The 14,973-nt window shown below is 42.5% G+C and overlaps 1 protein-coding gene across 1 annotated transcript in view; it reads left to right on the forward strand.

Moving 5' to 3' along the window:
* Nucleotides 1–14,973, forward strand: part of zcchc24 (zinc finger, CCHC domain containing 24) — a 35,970-nt gene that overhangs the window by 5,674 nt on the left and 15,323 nt on the right. The window lies entirely within an intron of this gene.

Genomic DNA, 14,973 nt, shown 5'->3' on the forward strand with positions numbered 1-14,973 from the left:
ATGCGGGCGGGAGCGGGACAAAATATTGCATTTATTTGTGTGAGCGAGCGGGAGTACGATAGGATCTTGTGGGAGCGGGACTGAAGAATCCATCCCACACAGGCCAGTAGTGGCAACCTAACCTCATGTTGGTCCTGTTACCAATCACTGCTGTTAATCACTTCATCTAAATCAGTATAGAAAGGACAGCTATATCAGTAAAAACGCTACTACTACACTCTACAACTAACGATTATTTTCAGTCAATTATTCTGTTGATTATATTATCCAATAATCGCTGAGTTATTTGATCGATAAAATGGTGAAAAAACGTTGATCAGTATTGTTCGCTTGACCAAGATTCAGTCCTCAAATGCCTTGATTAATGCACATGCTAAAGATGTTTACTTTACTGTCCAAGAGTAAGTAAATTGAACATATTCAAATCCAAGAAGCTGCAGTCAGAGAATTTTGAGGTATTTTCCTTAAAAAACTTAAACCGATTAACCAATTATGAAAATAGTTGGCAATTAATGTAGTAGTTGACGAATAATCAATCAATTGTTGCATTGGGGAAGACATCACTGTGACATACAGTACCATGCTATAAAATGAAGCATAGGCTGTACAAATGATTCTTTGATTGTGTGGTCATTTTCCACTATTATCAAAATAAGAACCCTCAGTTTAGGACATAATGAGACAAGTCTGTGCTTCCCACATGTACAACCCAAAAGCACTATTTGTACCATTTTTTGTAAGCAATATATTTGCTTAAATAGAAAATCTTGTGATTTTGAGACCAAGGACACCATGTGATTGAGCTGTGTTTTGTGGTTGTTAATGTTTTATGGCCTTGTGTTGATAGACGAAAACAGTGGGTGAGGTACTCTCTCAAATCCCGCCTTGAGTCAGAGGGGCCGTGGAATGGCAATGAATTCCAGATGTGGGATTAAAATGGCAAACCTCCCCTTATGAAAGATGACGCGAGGTCCCCGTGGTTCACTAAAGGACTTGTCCAGTGATAAAACACACCCGACACTTGCCGTATGGCTTACATCACTCTGCAATTTCTTCACGGTTTTCAATGTTTGATTTGCTTTTGTTTTGTTTGTTTTTGTTCTTTTCCCCTCAGCCTCTTCCCGGAGGATAGTGCAATGTGCAGCATATGTGGGATTCCCTCATTTGGACTAATAGTAATTAAACAGGTCACTCTCAGTCTTCAGGACTTAATAGGGAATTTTCATTATGATGGATGCACTAAGATGTTATAATGCGTTTCTGAAAATGGTGGGCCTTGCGGAGAAGGTGGAGTTTATTAGGTCTGAGTCACCTGATGGCAGTGCTGGTATGAAATCAGGACCTCTGCCAAGCAGCAAGAGTCCCGGGGCGTAATGTAAATCTCAGTCTGATCCGCTGTTTTAAATTTCAGCTCTTCTCTCACGTGCCAACGGAAACACAAAAGGCCCATTCCCCAGACAGAGCCCACGCCTATGCTTTTCAAACAGCTCTGAAGCGTAGCTTTCCCGCAAGTCTCATATGAAGTGATTTAGCATTTGCCATAGCCTCATCATATGAATAGGCTTCATATGTATCTCTCAGTGTCCATCAGTGACATGAGATGTGCGGCTCTCCCAGATGAGTGGACTCTCATGGCGAAATACAATAACACAGGCCCTCTCAAAGTCGGCCTTCTGACTGCTTTAATGGAAATAAATGCCAGGATAAGCAGGTCCCTTGCTAAGAATTAGTCCCGTCCAGAGGACGACTGCACCCTGCCAACACAAACACTAGGATCCAACTTCACAAGGATGCAGGAGCAAGACCTGTGATCCCCGTCCAGCACTAAGAATCACATTTTCATGCAGTCTCCTGACTACATACACAGTGCACACACACACACACAAACACACACACACACACAAACACACACACCCATACACACACACACACTGTCTCTTCTCTCCCGCAGATTAAGTGCAACAGTCAAAGGGCCACAGTCAGTTTAGAGGGCAGTTTAGGATTGCAAAACCCTGCTCCCCTCCCACATACGCTGGGCCTCGGTGGCAGGTCCCTGCGGGCTGTTTGGCCACAGCGCAGAGGCCGGATAGGGATCAGGAGAATGTCATGGCTGAGCAGAGCCAGGGAGATACTGTAGAGGCAGAGAGGAAAAGAGGCAGGGGCAGGGTGAGTGTGTTGCCCCTCAGCGATGTGAGGAGGACTGGGGAGGCAGAGTCAGCTCTGGCCTCCCTCTCTCCACCATGTGCCAGCCAGGGGGGTGGGACTCCACTGGGAACACTAGTGAGCAGAGAGAGCTGCAGTTGCTGGCAGCTGTTTACCAGTGTGGCCCAGCACCTCGGGCCTGCCATGTTATGTAAACAGTTTCCCCCCTCGCATGTGGAGACTGATTTGGCCTGTTTGTCATTACCCACATTCCCGTTATGCGTGGCTCTGTCCCTGGGTCAGAAGAACTGTGCTTGGTCTTATTCTCTTCTCTACTGTTGTCCTGTCCACCTTTTTATCAGTTCTGAAAGGGAAGGATGGGTGCACCCCCCCCCCCCCCAATACACTCCCTATGTAGAAAGATTTCCTCATGGAAAATGGCTTTGCTGGAATGCAGGTTGTAGCGCTGTGTGAGTGCCTCAGCATGTAAGCTTGGCCCGTGAGTCATGTCCTCTGCAATGCATGCCTCATGCCAATGCCCTTTTTTGTGGGATACGTTTGCAGTGACCCGGGCAAACGTCCTGATCATTTTATTCCTGCCCACATCCATGGGATTCTGGTTAAATCAAATCTCAGAGATAGTCCCTGTCCCAACAGGCCCAGCAACACTGCAACAGCTACTGCCAGACTGAAACATCAAGTGGCATTCCATTTGTCTGAGACACATGTTATGGTCCCCGTATACCCCCATTGGACCATGTAGATCTACAAGTGCTGAAGAATAAGAATACAACTTTAAAGGTTCCTTTTTGGGCAAGTTGATATTTGTTGTTGACATTTAATATTTATTCCATGTCCAATCAAATTACACCCCTCCATGCTCCTAAAGCAACGTGGCTGGGATTGTTTATGGCTTGGTCTGAGCCACTATGTTTGTTTCCCCTGTATAGGAATATCGATAGTAAAGTTAATGAGTGCAAACACTAATAGGACAGCTAAAGGGCCATAGCTGGGTTTCCATTACAGTTTTGCACAAAACTTAACCAATATTTTAACAAGTCGATAAAACACAATGGAAATAGTTAGTGTTTCCATTATCCTAAGTGGTGCAATATAAGTTATATCTTCTAGCAATAGTCATTCCAGATAAATGTGACTGATCTCTCAAAATCTCAAAATCAAATTGTTCAACTTCAGTTGCATCCACCAAAAGTAGTGGTAGACTAGTTATAAATTGAGGGGGACAGAATGTGAAGAAAGGAAGAAATATCCAAACCTACAGTATACAGTATGAAGTATACCGTTTATACTTTTCTGATGATGTGATGTGATGATATGATCATACAGTATGTGATGACAGCATATGACAATTCAGGAAAGGCATTGTCCACATTTAACGTTATTAATGATTGCATTTTGTTATTGCTTAGTGTAGACCTGCACCTTTAATGCTCTGGGCCAATATGTCTGAAGGCTAAGATGAAGATGAGCAAGTGCTGATCAGAAACACATGAATCCCATTGGTTTGTGTACAGAGCTCTCTTTATTCCAACAAGATAAAGCATCTTTTGTTGCCACCGTGGAATGTGTATATATATAGCTATGTTTCCAGCTTTAGTTTTTAGCCTGGATTCCTTTACAGAATTGTCCTGCTTGTCAAGAAATTCTAGAGGAATTGAGAGCATACTGTAGGTTTAATTCTTGGTCAGACATGTGCACAGTACCTGTAAATGTTTCTGTAAAAACTCACACTCGACATTGATTTGAGCAACTTACTGCCTATGATGATGTCTTATAACTAATTTCCCATGGTTTTGCCTTTACATACAAAATAGCCAAATTAGTTGAAAAATATCTAGTGATTTGCTTTTTCGTACACTTTCACATGCTCAGCATTCACACAGTGGATTCTTTGACTTGAGGTGCTCCATATGGTGGGAGATAGATCCTGCCTCCAAGCAGAGCTTTCAGGTTCTCAGAAATAAAAGTGTTTAAAGGTGGGAAATTCAACAGCTCAGCGGTTGGTCTTGACAAATGCCAAGCCGACAGAACATGTTAGGGGGGAACTGTCAGTCTTCATGGCAAGCCTAACTGTCTAAACAAGTGCAAATAGAGGTCTTTGGATTTGGTAATGTGTTAAAACGACAAAATGTGTTAGTTGCTGGTTCAGGTAAGAGAGGCGTAATCTTTTGTTGCTGGTGTTGGCCAAGGCCAGTAGAAGGGGTTATGTAATGTTGAAAATGGAAAACATCAGCATCAGTTGGGCAATTTTTGCGTTTGTAAGAGGCTCCTCTATTACATTTGTTAAAGCCAAACAGCTTGATGTAAGAGCCAATCACAGTGGGTCGTGGAAGCGGTTGCTTTCTCCCAAGTCTCTTGCTGTGATGATTGCATAAACAGTGTTTGTAATAACCCAATTCCTCTTGGATTACCAGCATCCAACTGAATCATCAAACATATAAGCAATTGGATAACCAATTATGTTTTACTGGGTGTTACATCATTGTTGACTCTGAGTGGCACAGTTTGAAAACAATTAGTCCCTGTAGCCCAGGCACACCCAGTTTCCTGGTGTGCGCCTCAGATAAATAAAACTCCAACTGAATCTGCCATATTCTAGTCAGCTTAAACACACATGAACATGCTGGTGATATATTGCTCAGCACATGCCGTAGTGCTTTTAGAATAATGACTTGGCGACAAAATTATTATTGGTCATTTGCATTAACGTCAGACTTCATTTTGATTTTTCAACCAATCATATGGTATTGCAAGGTAATGCGTATGCGTAATCATTTGAATGAACTCCAAACGCTGCAGCCTCTTGACATGCTCTTGGCCTGTGGACAATGTGGCTGTGTAAATCATGTGTTTACATTCCACTATGTCTCAGCCGGCTGGTTAGTGTTCCTCACAGCCTATCAGTCAATCCCACAGGGAGAGCTGATAAACAACTCCAGATAGGACCCCACAATTTCTCTCGTTTTTGTTAATTAAATTAGTCCTGGCAAATTATGCCCTCTTCGCCCAAATGTATGTTCTCGGCTATCGAATATTGTTGGTCTGCTCATCCGCACCAAGGGACCCTGACACATGGCACATGAGACGGAGTGACAGAGACAGAGGGACTGCATCAGGGAAAGCACATTGTGAACACTTCCTCCAAAAGGAAATCAAAGTTAGAGGAATATAAAGAGAGGGTTTCCTGCCAGCTGCTTTGTGTTCTGTACAGGAATACCACTCTTCCTCTTGCTCTGCTGATACAACAGTCATCACACTTCCCTTTGCTATTACCAAAGGCTGCGGAGAGGCCATTGTGTCCACCATCAAAGGCCCATGCAGAAAGGAAACATGACATATAGAAGGGTAGCATGTTGACTTGAAGGGTAGTATGTCACTTGAACCATGTGGGAAAAAGCACATTTTGAGTCAAGGGAAATCCACTGTTTTTACCTAAATCAACACAGAATATTAAAGCCTGATGTAACAATTTTTTTAGGTTAGGTCCACCAAAGGGTCACCTATATGAGTCTGAAATGAAGGATTAACAAGCCAACATTTGTTCTGGGAGAGATCCGACGTATATTTAACTTGGACTGATATTTAACTTGGACTGCACTAGGACAGTGAAAGGCTACTCTCTGAGGTCCGAATACCACAGACCATATAGGGCAGTCATCCACTAAACCCAAAGTATTTTTTTCATAAAGCATTTTCCTTTCATAGAAGGTTTCCTATAAATTAAAATGGCTTTTGACCGAGAAGCCTCTAGAATTGGAGAGATTATTGCCTGTAGAAGTTAATGAAAGAAAACAAGCTTCCATGTCCACTGAAAACATTACTTAATCCAGAGATCAAAGGAAAAGTTGGTAATTCTGATTAGTGGATTATTTGTCTTAATGTGTAAGACTAAGAGATTTTGTGCAAATTACAGTGCAGGAATCCTCCCAATATTGGGCTGTTGTGTTGAGGACTTAATTCAATGCTGGTGTCTAAAGGCATGCTGGTCCACAAAGTAAAGATGTCTGTTCTTTTCCAAAGGATGCTACTGTTTGTTTGTCAGTACATCCAGAAGAGTGCAGTTCAGAATGTTCTGCAGTGCTACTAAACATCAGAGAAATGATGTGGGTCAGTGTGACTACCAGTTGAAGTAGAGGAGACGCCCTGACTGGTGGACATGAGAGCAAGAGGGCTTTGCCGGGGTTACCATGCAGGACCAACCCAGAACAGAACCCAAACAAACCTCTAACAGACCCGTCACATCCCCGGCAATTACTGTGACTCGAGAATTACACACACTATCTGATACCAGCACTGGTTTCTGACCTGATGGACAATGAGGAGTTGACCTTTCCTTGACAAGGAAGAATGTTAAGCAGCACTGAATGGCAGTGATGGCACAGCTCCGCTAAGCCGCCCAGAGCGGCGCGGTCACGTCATGAGGGACAACAGTGATGGCTTTGTGTGCCGCCATGAATCGGCGCTGTCAGGAAAAAGACCTTGCGGTGGGAATGGCCAATGTTAATTAAGGATCCCATTGTTTGTCTTCAGGATCCCCAGACGCAGGGGTCAGGAAGTCAGCCCATATTGTCCGCTCAGCAGGGTGCTGACTGCAGCCCAGCAGAGCCCAAGACCTCTTCCTATTTAATCAGCGCTCAGGCCGCCTCATATGAGAGTGAGGGGCACTCCACAGCACCGGTGTTATTGTAAATTGTGAGGGATTATGCTGGGGCCGGTGAGGGCTCTTATGCTACATCTACGCTAGCGCCCTACCTCTGCCAACAGGAATAATAATAATAATAATAATAATAATAATAATAATAATAAGCTTTATTTGTATAGCACCTTTCATACACAGAATGCAGCTCAAAGTGCTTTACATTTGAAGCATGTAACACAATAATAGTCAGTCAGTCATTATCAATCACTTTTCTTCATTGCTGGGGCTGTTTATGATCCACTCAGCAACATATCAAAAATATAGAAAATAACATGTCATAAGACTGGCAGCCTTAACCCTTTAGGGGTCATCTTTCTTTAATCAGGAAGATGATAGTAGGACTGTAAATCCTTGAGGATGGTGACATTGCAGATAGGGCCCTACAAATGCTTCATTGCAGCATATCAAACAGCAGGATGCTTGTCGTTCCCACATTTTTTGTCAGTTTGTTTGATGAAGGGAGTTTGTTGACCTTTATCTGGTTATTTAATTTATTTGGATTTGTTTGTTCATTCATCATGGCAGAGCAGAAGTGATATTTATTTGCAGTCAGGAAACAGGAGAGCTATGAAATGGGCCTAACCCCCCTGATAAGTTTGAACTATATCATTTTCAGAGTCAATAAATTGAAAGGAATTTGTGGTTGGTGTGCAAAGGGTTTGGTTTGTGTATGTTGGGAGGTGAGTGTAGGGTGGGCTGGGGCTTTTGCAATTTCATCATTTGGTCTTCCCACTATGAGGAAGGCGAATCACAAAGGGCAGGGCAACTCAACACATTAAAATTTATGATGTTGAAATTACATAGGAGATGAAGCACTAAATGGATTTCAGTTTGAGGAAAGAGAGATTTACCATGCTTTTGAGAACAGTTGAACTCGACCATTAAGTATGTGCACCATATATTTAGTGTTCAATATTTAGTGTTTTATTTCAGCTAACAGTAGATCTCCCCTGAGTTGGGGGCTGTAGACTTTCTTTAAAACAAAACTGCCTTTAGATTCCACCATTTGTACTCTTTAGTAAGTGACTCTCCATTAGTGCCAAGACATTAAATGATCCTGGAATTTAATTGGAGAGCTTTGATCATGTGATATTAGGCCATAAAATTGAAAAATGTGAGTCATTTTGTGTTTCCACCAAAAGGCGAGGTTGAGTCATATTAGCTGCTGCCGGCCAGTGTTAAAGGAAACCGCATGGAGGGAGATTTTGGGGCCGAGACATTGTGGGAATGTTTTGACAGCCTGACCTGTGATCTTCCTCCCAGTCAGCCTGAGTCCTGCTCTGACACTCAGAAGGTCTTTAGGTCTTATTAAACCCCAAGACTTGCTGGGTCCCTTTTGAAATACACACACTCTCACAGACTCACTTATACAGACAAACAGACAAACATATATACACACACACACACACACACACACACACACACACACACACACACACACACACACACATTCATGCATATTCACAGCAGAAGCAATACATAGAAAGTCATATAAAAGCAGCCTTATGGTATGGTAAGACAGAAATAGAGCAAGTGAGAGCCAGACTGAATGTGTACGAGGGTATGTGTCTGTGCGTCTGTGTGTGTGTGTGAGAGAGAGAAAGAGAGAGAGAGAAACTGAAATAGGAAGGCGGGTACTGTATATGAGTGTGAGGGCTGTGTCTTAGAGAGGACAGTGAAAGAGAAAAGAAGTTTAAAATGTAAACAGATAAGGCATATCTAGGCCTCTCGGATGAGACACAGCAGACTCTTGCCAGACGATAGCCAGCGTTTGACTGCAGCCCAGTGGTGAGGCCTTGCTGCACTGATACAGTTATTTATGGCCCAACAGTGTAACAGTCATTCTTATCATTGTTGATTCAAAGCAATAAATTGGCAAAATCCTCTGGGTGGCTCATCATATAACCAGACATATCTAAAGCAATAACTAAATGTTTCTGATACATGTAGATTAGGAACACATAAAGTATGTGTTGGAACACAAACACAAAGAGACAGAGAGAGAGAGAGATGGAGAGAGAGAGAGACACACACACACACACACACACACACACACATTGTATGTGTCTCTATCAGCATGAAGTCGGGGAATAAGAAATGGGCACACTTTTAATGTTTTTCACATGAACCAAACAACCTGCTCATGTCATTCAGTTCCACGGTAACCCAATCCCAGCCTGCAGCTGCACATGACGTTAGTGTGGCCTGGGCCAGAGCTGTGGCTCACAGGGATAGTGAACGTGGGGATGGCCAGTGCCTACTGTAGGTTAGGCCCTCCTCGAGGTAAACAGAACAAGAGTTTGTGTTTGTGTTGTATGTATGCTGCTGAGACCTTGAATTTCCCCTAGGGATCAATAAAGTATCTATCTATCTATCTATCTATCTAAGAGCTGCCAAACCCTGGCCAACTGACCTACAGCATGTCAGTGATTTGAAATCTCACAACCCAGTTTGGCAAACAGAGAGAGAGAAAGAGAGAGAGAAAGAGAGAGAGAAAGAGAGAGAGAGAGAGAGAGAGAGAGAGAGAGAGAGAGAGAGAGAGAGAGAGAGAGAGAGAGAGTGGCACTGCTGAGACACTGTCTCAGGCATGGAAGTGGGCGGTTTATAGTGCAAGGAACCAATCCATTGGCTGCAGTATGACAGCGTGTTTTGCCACTGCAGACGGCTGTTGCTAAGAAACCACACGCAATGGTGTGTGTTCATAGGCACTTGTGGATCTCTGCTGTGAAGTGCTGGGAGAAATGTAAAATCAGCCCCCGGTAATAGCCATGTCTGTAACTGTAAGGGGCTGTTTCAGCAAGCCCCTGGAGCTTCTAAGAGCTGTGTGTCTCTAGCAAAGTCTGAGAGTCTAGCAAAGGCTGTGAGAGAGCAGGGCTTGTGTGAAACTAATCTGAAGTGGCTCTTTGACATGATCTGCTGGAGACATTGCTCTAAGCTTGTTAATACAGACATGGACACCGTCCATCCCTCCAGTGATACTCAATGCACTTATAACATTTTATCAACACATCAAGCCGGGGAAAAGCATGTTTGCAAAAGCAGCCCAAAAAAAAGTTAGCACAGTGGACCCATTCATAATTAAAGTTCCCACCCGAGATGTCTGCTAGGACCAACACAGTTTGGAACTCCGCAGCTTACAGTGAAAGCCATGTTAATTGTGAGGTAATAATGTTGTTATTAAAGGAGATTTCAGAGTAATCTTGACAAACAGGTCTGAGATACATTTTTGTTGGGTTAATAATGATAGAAAAACATGCCACTGTTTGTTTTGCTGGATTGAGGGCTTACCTGTCGTACGAGCAAATATCTTCTTTGCTAACTTTTTCAGGGTCTTCCAGTTTAGCCACTACTATATGGGTATATTCTACACACTCTCTGCCTTTTAAATTATTCTTTTTTTCCTGAGGAAAATTGTTCTTCACAAATTTAATGAAATTGCCTCACAGTTTTTCTTCCTGTTCGGTTACTTTAGATTTTATAGATGGGTTTTGTAATGATGCCTGCATTAGTTTTTGTACAGTTTGATGAAACAGAGATTGAGAAGCTGTTGATTTGTGAGAGTACTTCATTGACATGATATTGTACATTACAATATCATGACATAAAGAAAATATGCACTGCTGAAACAACAATACTACAAAAATAGAATGCAATGGACAAGTTAAAGTAATTTTAAATATATTATAATATAATATGAACTTTTCAGTATGGACCCTTTCAACAAGGTAAACAAAAACAATGCTTGAACATTCTATTTGGGCCCCAATCTACTTCCTCTGCATTAAGATAACATATGGAATGTTAAAACGGAAGCCTTGTGGGGCTAACTATGATGCTGATAATGAAAATTCCATGAAAGGGTCTATAAATGTTGTAGGAACAGCTACTGCTAACGGGGAGATGAGATGTAGGCTACTTTAAGAGATGTACCCTAGGGGCATGGGTCCAAATACACGGCTGACTTCACTTCCTGTTTATGCAGAATAGGACCATAATCAAAATCATGTGTCAGCTTTGGTGTTAGTACAAGGAGTACTTCCCCATAGGCATCTTCATAGGCATCTTCATCAGAATAAAAACGTACTGTGCTCCAAGCACATGCTGTTTGAGAAATCATTATATAACTGAGCATTTGAGTACATCAATAAAATCAGTAAGAGGAGATAAAAAATAACGTTTAGTTGGAATTCAGAGGACATTACAATAATTATGGAATAAATGAGTCACTTTTTATAGATATCAAAGTGGGGGAGAATTTTTGGAGGTGGACCCCAAAATGTGCCCAAATAGTGTTTTGGACCATGTACAGTATGTTTCCTTCGGTAGAATCAAATCTGTATGGTTTCATTATAGCTAGACATAGTTTTGTTTTTTGGCTTAGTCTTGTATATTGAAACCTTTGACTTCCCCAAAGGCCTACTGCAAATTTTAACAGCCCATTTTGACAAGCAGGTTGGCATGCAAAGAGACTAGCTGTTGCATCATTCATACATCATTCAGAAGCAACAGCCTTGTTGTGTTTACACACTCCTATGACTGATATGGAATAGGATAAGATGGAATTTGTTTTCATTCAATAACAGCATTGAAAATATTGTAGTTGTAAAAATGTAAATAAATGCATGGTGTATTCTGGAGTATGTTCAGTTTTCAGTGAGAACCAATAAATGAAGTTCTGTTCATCTCTCAAACAGGGTGTGGCTTTTAAATAACTACACTGTTATGTACAAGCATAATGAGTTATCCTTGCATTATGGCACAAGTGAGAGTGGGATTGGTAAAGGATGTCCAAACGACTGTAACACAGAATCCCCTGATTCCAATTTTAACTGGACGTGCTATTGATATCAAACCATATTAGAACATGTGCAATGTGTGTACAATGTTGAAGTCAGTGTGAAGCATAGCTAGCTGGATCCACAGGAACTAATATAGCACAATTAATTAAAACAGTACTGTTTTAGCAGCATGCAGTGAGTTCAGCTTAGGTTGCACTCGTTATAAATACACATTGCCGCTGCCCTCAACACTGTACCTCTACATTGAGCGTACTTATGAACTCATGGAATTGAAGGCCCTCCTGCATGCCTCGGCCTTGTGGCTGCTTGTGCGGAGTGGCATTAGCACTTGATAAGACCTCTTGAAAAATATTGGTGGTTTGCGAGCTATTTGCCTGTCACCGTGCTCGCACCAGGCTGCTGATGGATGTGCATTGACAGGCTGAGTGTGGGGTGAAGTTAGCACAGGTTTGAGGATATGCCCTCACTGTAACTTAATGCTGCTAAGCTACAGAGCCCCTCTCCTAAGGACCAGACAAGAGAAACAAAGAAGCCAAATCAGTTCAAAATAAACTGTGATTGACATTCTATACATCTGAAACAATAAATAAGCATTTTAGTGCATTTTGTGATGTATTGTATGTATGAAAGTGTGCAGTTCATGAATAGAAAGTGTGTATGTGTACAGTATAGAGTGCGGTCACTTGGCTTGTAAGGTTGTGTTGTCTCAAGAGGACATTTCCTGAAATCTAGGACAGGGAATTTGCACAGCAAGTATTGTGGTATCTTAATAACTTCTCCATTTGTTACTGTGACTAAATGTAATTTTATTGCCTATAAATAAGAAGATTGCTTGGTTCCAAGAACTGATTTATTGTGTGTTATGTTATCCAGTCTCCAGTGTGTGTGTTCATATTGAGGTCTATACTCCGTTTGCCTCAAACCATTGTTTTGAGTGTTTTGAGAATGTTATGTGAGAATAGCTATGGTTTATAGGATCATTACTTAGATTGCATGACTTGAAGGGTTTTGGAAACTTTTCACAAATACACCCATTGGTTGTGATCCAGACAGATTTTTTTTTTTTCTTAAACACTATTGACGATTCTTACACGCTAGAGTATGTGTCAGCTTTGGAGTGCAACCACTTGTGCTTTAACACAGAAAGTTTCCACCTAGGCCTCTTGATTTGCTCTCAAAGCAGTGGAACACCTCTGGTGCTGAGATGCGTCAGGACAACATGAGTGCTAGAGTAATACCTTTAGATTCCAAGCCAGCCCTTAGAACACTTCTGGAAGAAACCAAAGTGAGGGTTTGTTTATGATTGTACACATAAAGTATGTGTTGGAAATGTGTTCACCTTTTACCTACTGGCAACTCTTCACAATACTAAAAACTCCATAAGGACTTATTGAAAAGTGGAAAGTCTATAAAGCCTGTGGGCATTAAAATGATCGATTGCATAATCCTTATGGTTATTTATAGCAATGACTGTACTTGATGGATCCTTATCTTAGCAGCGTAGTCCAGTGAGAACAGCTGGATAGACAGCAGGACAGATCAGGCACCCATGCAGGGCCCTCCTCCAGACAGAGCCGCTGCCCGACCCGCACAGTTTTATAGGCCACGAGCGCGTCAGACATCTTTCATTCTTGACAAGGGGCCAGTGATACTTGTTTTACACTGTCTATTTAATCTCTGTGCATAAATTCACTCCAAATGTATGACTAAATGTAGTCTGTCAGTGGCAGTGACTTGGCTTTTGATTGGCTTCCTATAGCTGCAGTGAGGAGCCTGCAGGAGAGTAGGCTGCTCATAGCCCTCTCTGTGGGCATCCATGTGGGCTTGCTATATTTGTCAGGAATCTCAGACATACCAACTCACACTTACTCTTGACATGTGAAAGCAGCAAGGGGGGCTTATCAGTGCTAAACCCAGTCTGGAGTTATAAGAACACAACAAGCTCTTATGGCACTATTAAGAGAGAAAGTGTCAAGAAGTGAAAATGGTCAGCGGCTTTTTTGTGGTCCAGCTGAATGCACGACGGGGGAGTTTTTTGTGTAGGTGTGCTTTCATCAGCAGGCCTGGCAAATAAGCTAAAATGTCAATATATTAGAGGGCTTATCAACAGTCCTACATCTAATGAGCAAACTAAACAAAACCAGAGAGAGACTAAACTCTGAGGGGAGAGCACGTCTGATCTGTGTGTCTTTCTGTGTATCTGTAAATCTATCTTTTTCCGTATGTGGGCCAAGTTAAACAGAGATTAGAGGAGAGTGGAATTGAGCTCTTTCCCCTCCTCTGTGGGGGTAATTGAGCATGCTGTATCTGGTGGGTTTGGTGTTCTTGTGTTCTCTGAGCGATGTCCCCTGGGAGCGAGGAGAAGGGCCCCGGCTCTGCAGACGCCATTGTTTACACTGATGGCTTCCAGATGCCGGCGAAAAAGAGCAGCCAAACTCCCGGGGCCCTCGCCAGGAACCAGGAAGCAGTCCAGCGCTATCTGGAATACTTGGAAAACATGTATTTGCTTTGTAATAACCTAGAAAATAGTCCAGGGGCCAGCAACGGCACTGTGTTTCAAAACTGATTACCACTCAGGGATGTGCCAGCTTTGCACATTGAAAAGCAGTGAATATTGCGTGTCAAAGTTTACCTCTTTGCTGCAGACCACTTCAACATCTTCATCACATTGTCATAGACCTAGTAACACTCAACACAAGATGACATATCATTTAGATGAACATTGGAGTGCAGAATTATTCTTTATGTGCTTTGATGACACTGTAGTTTCTTATAGCAATTTTCTTGTTTTATAGACAGGCCAAACTGATTACTCATTTTCTGCTTCTCTCTTTGTGAGCTTGTTACTCAGTGGAGGCCAAGCTTTATTATCTGTGAGCTCTTTCAGCGGCCGACCCACTCACATGCAGCGCGGATTGTTTTTAAAACACTGAGGCATTGTGGGAGCAGGCAGATTTATCATTTAACAGCACACCTGTTCCCTCCGTCAGTTTTTCTTCCATGGTGTCTTTTTCTCGCAGGCATAAAAAAAAGAGACAGCTGCACCCACAAAAAAGGACCCAAGGAGACCCTGCAAACAGTGGCTTCATTTAGTCGCACTAGTTGGGATTATTAAATAGCACAAGCATGCACCTGACTGGAACGCCTGCTCAAGACTGGGCTCCTCGGCCGACCACTCCGGAAATAACCGATGGGGGGAGGAGGGGAAAAAAAGTGTTCCTTTTGCTGGACACACAGCCGCAGCTGATGCGGGTGACACTATCACTCTTGTGTCCGGGGGCTGGAGGGATGGGCCATCTGCAAGCGCTGTTG

This window comes from Alosa pseudoharengus, unplaced genomic scaffold (genome assembly GCF_046254945.1).
Source record: "Alosa pseudoharengus isolate Yale_2024_CS ecotype anadromous, Long Island Sound unplaced genomic scaffold, YU_APseudo_1.1 YU_APseudo_1.1_scf_15, whole genome shotgun sequence".
Taxonomy (NCBI): Eukaryota; Metazoa; Chordata; class Actinopteri; order Clupeiformes; family Clupeidae; genus Alosa; species Alosa pseudoharengus.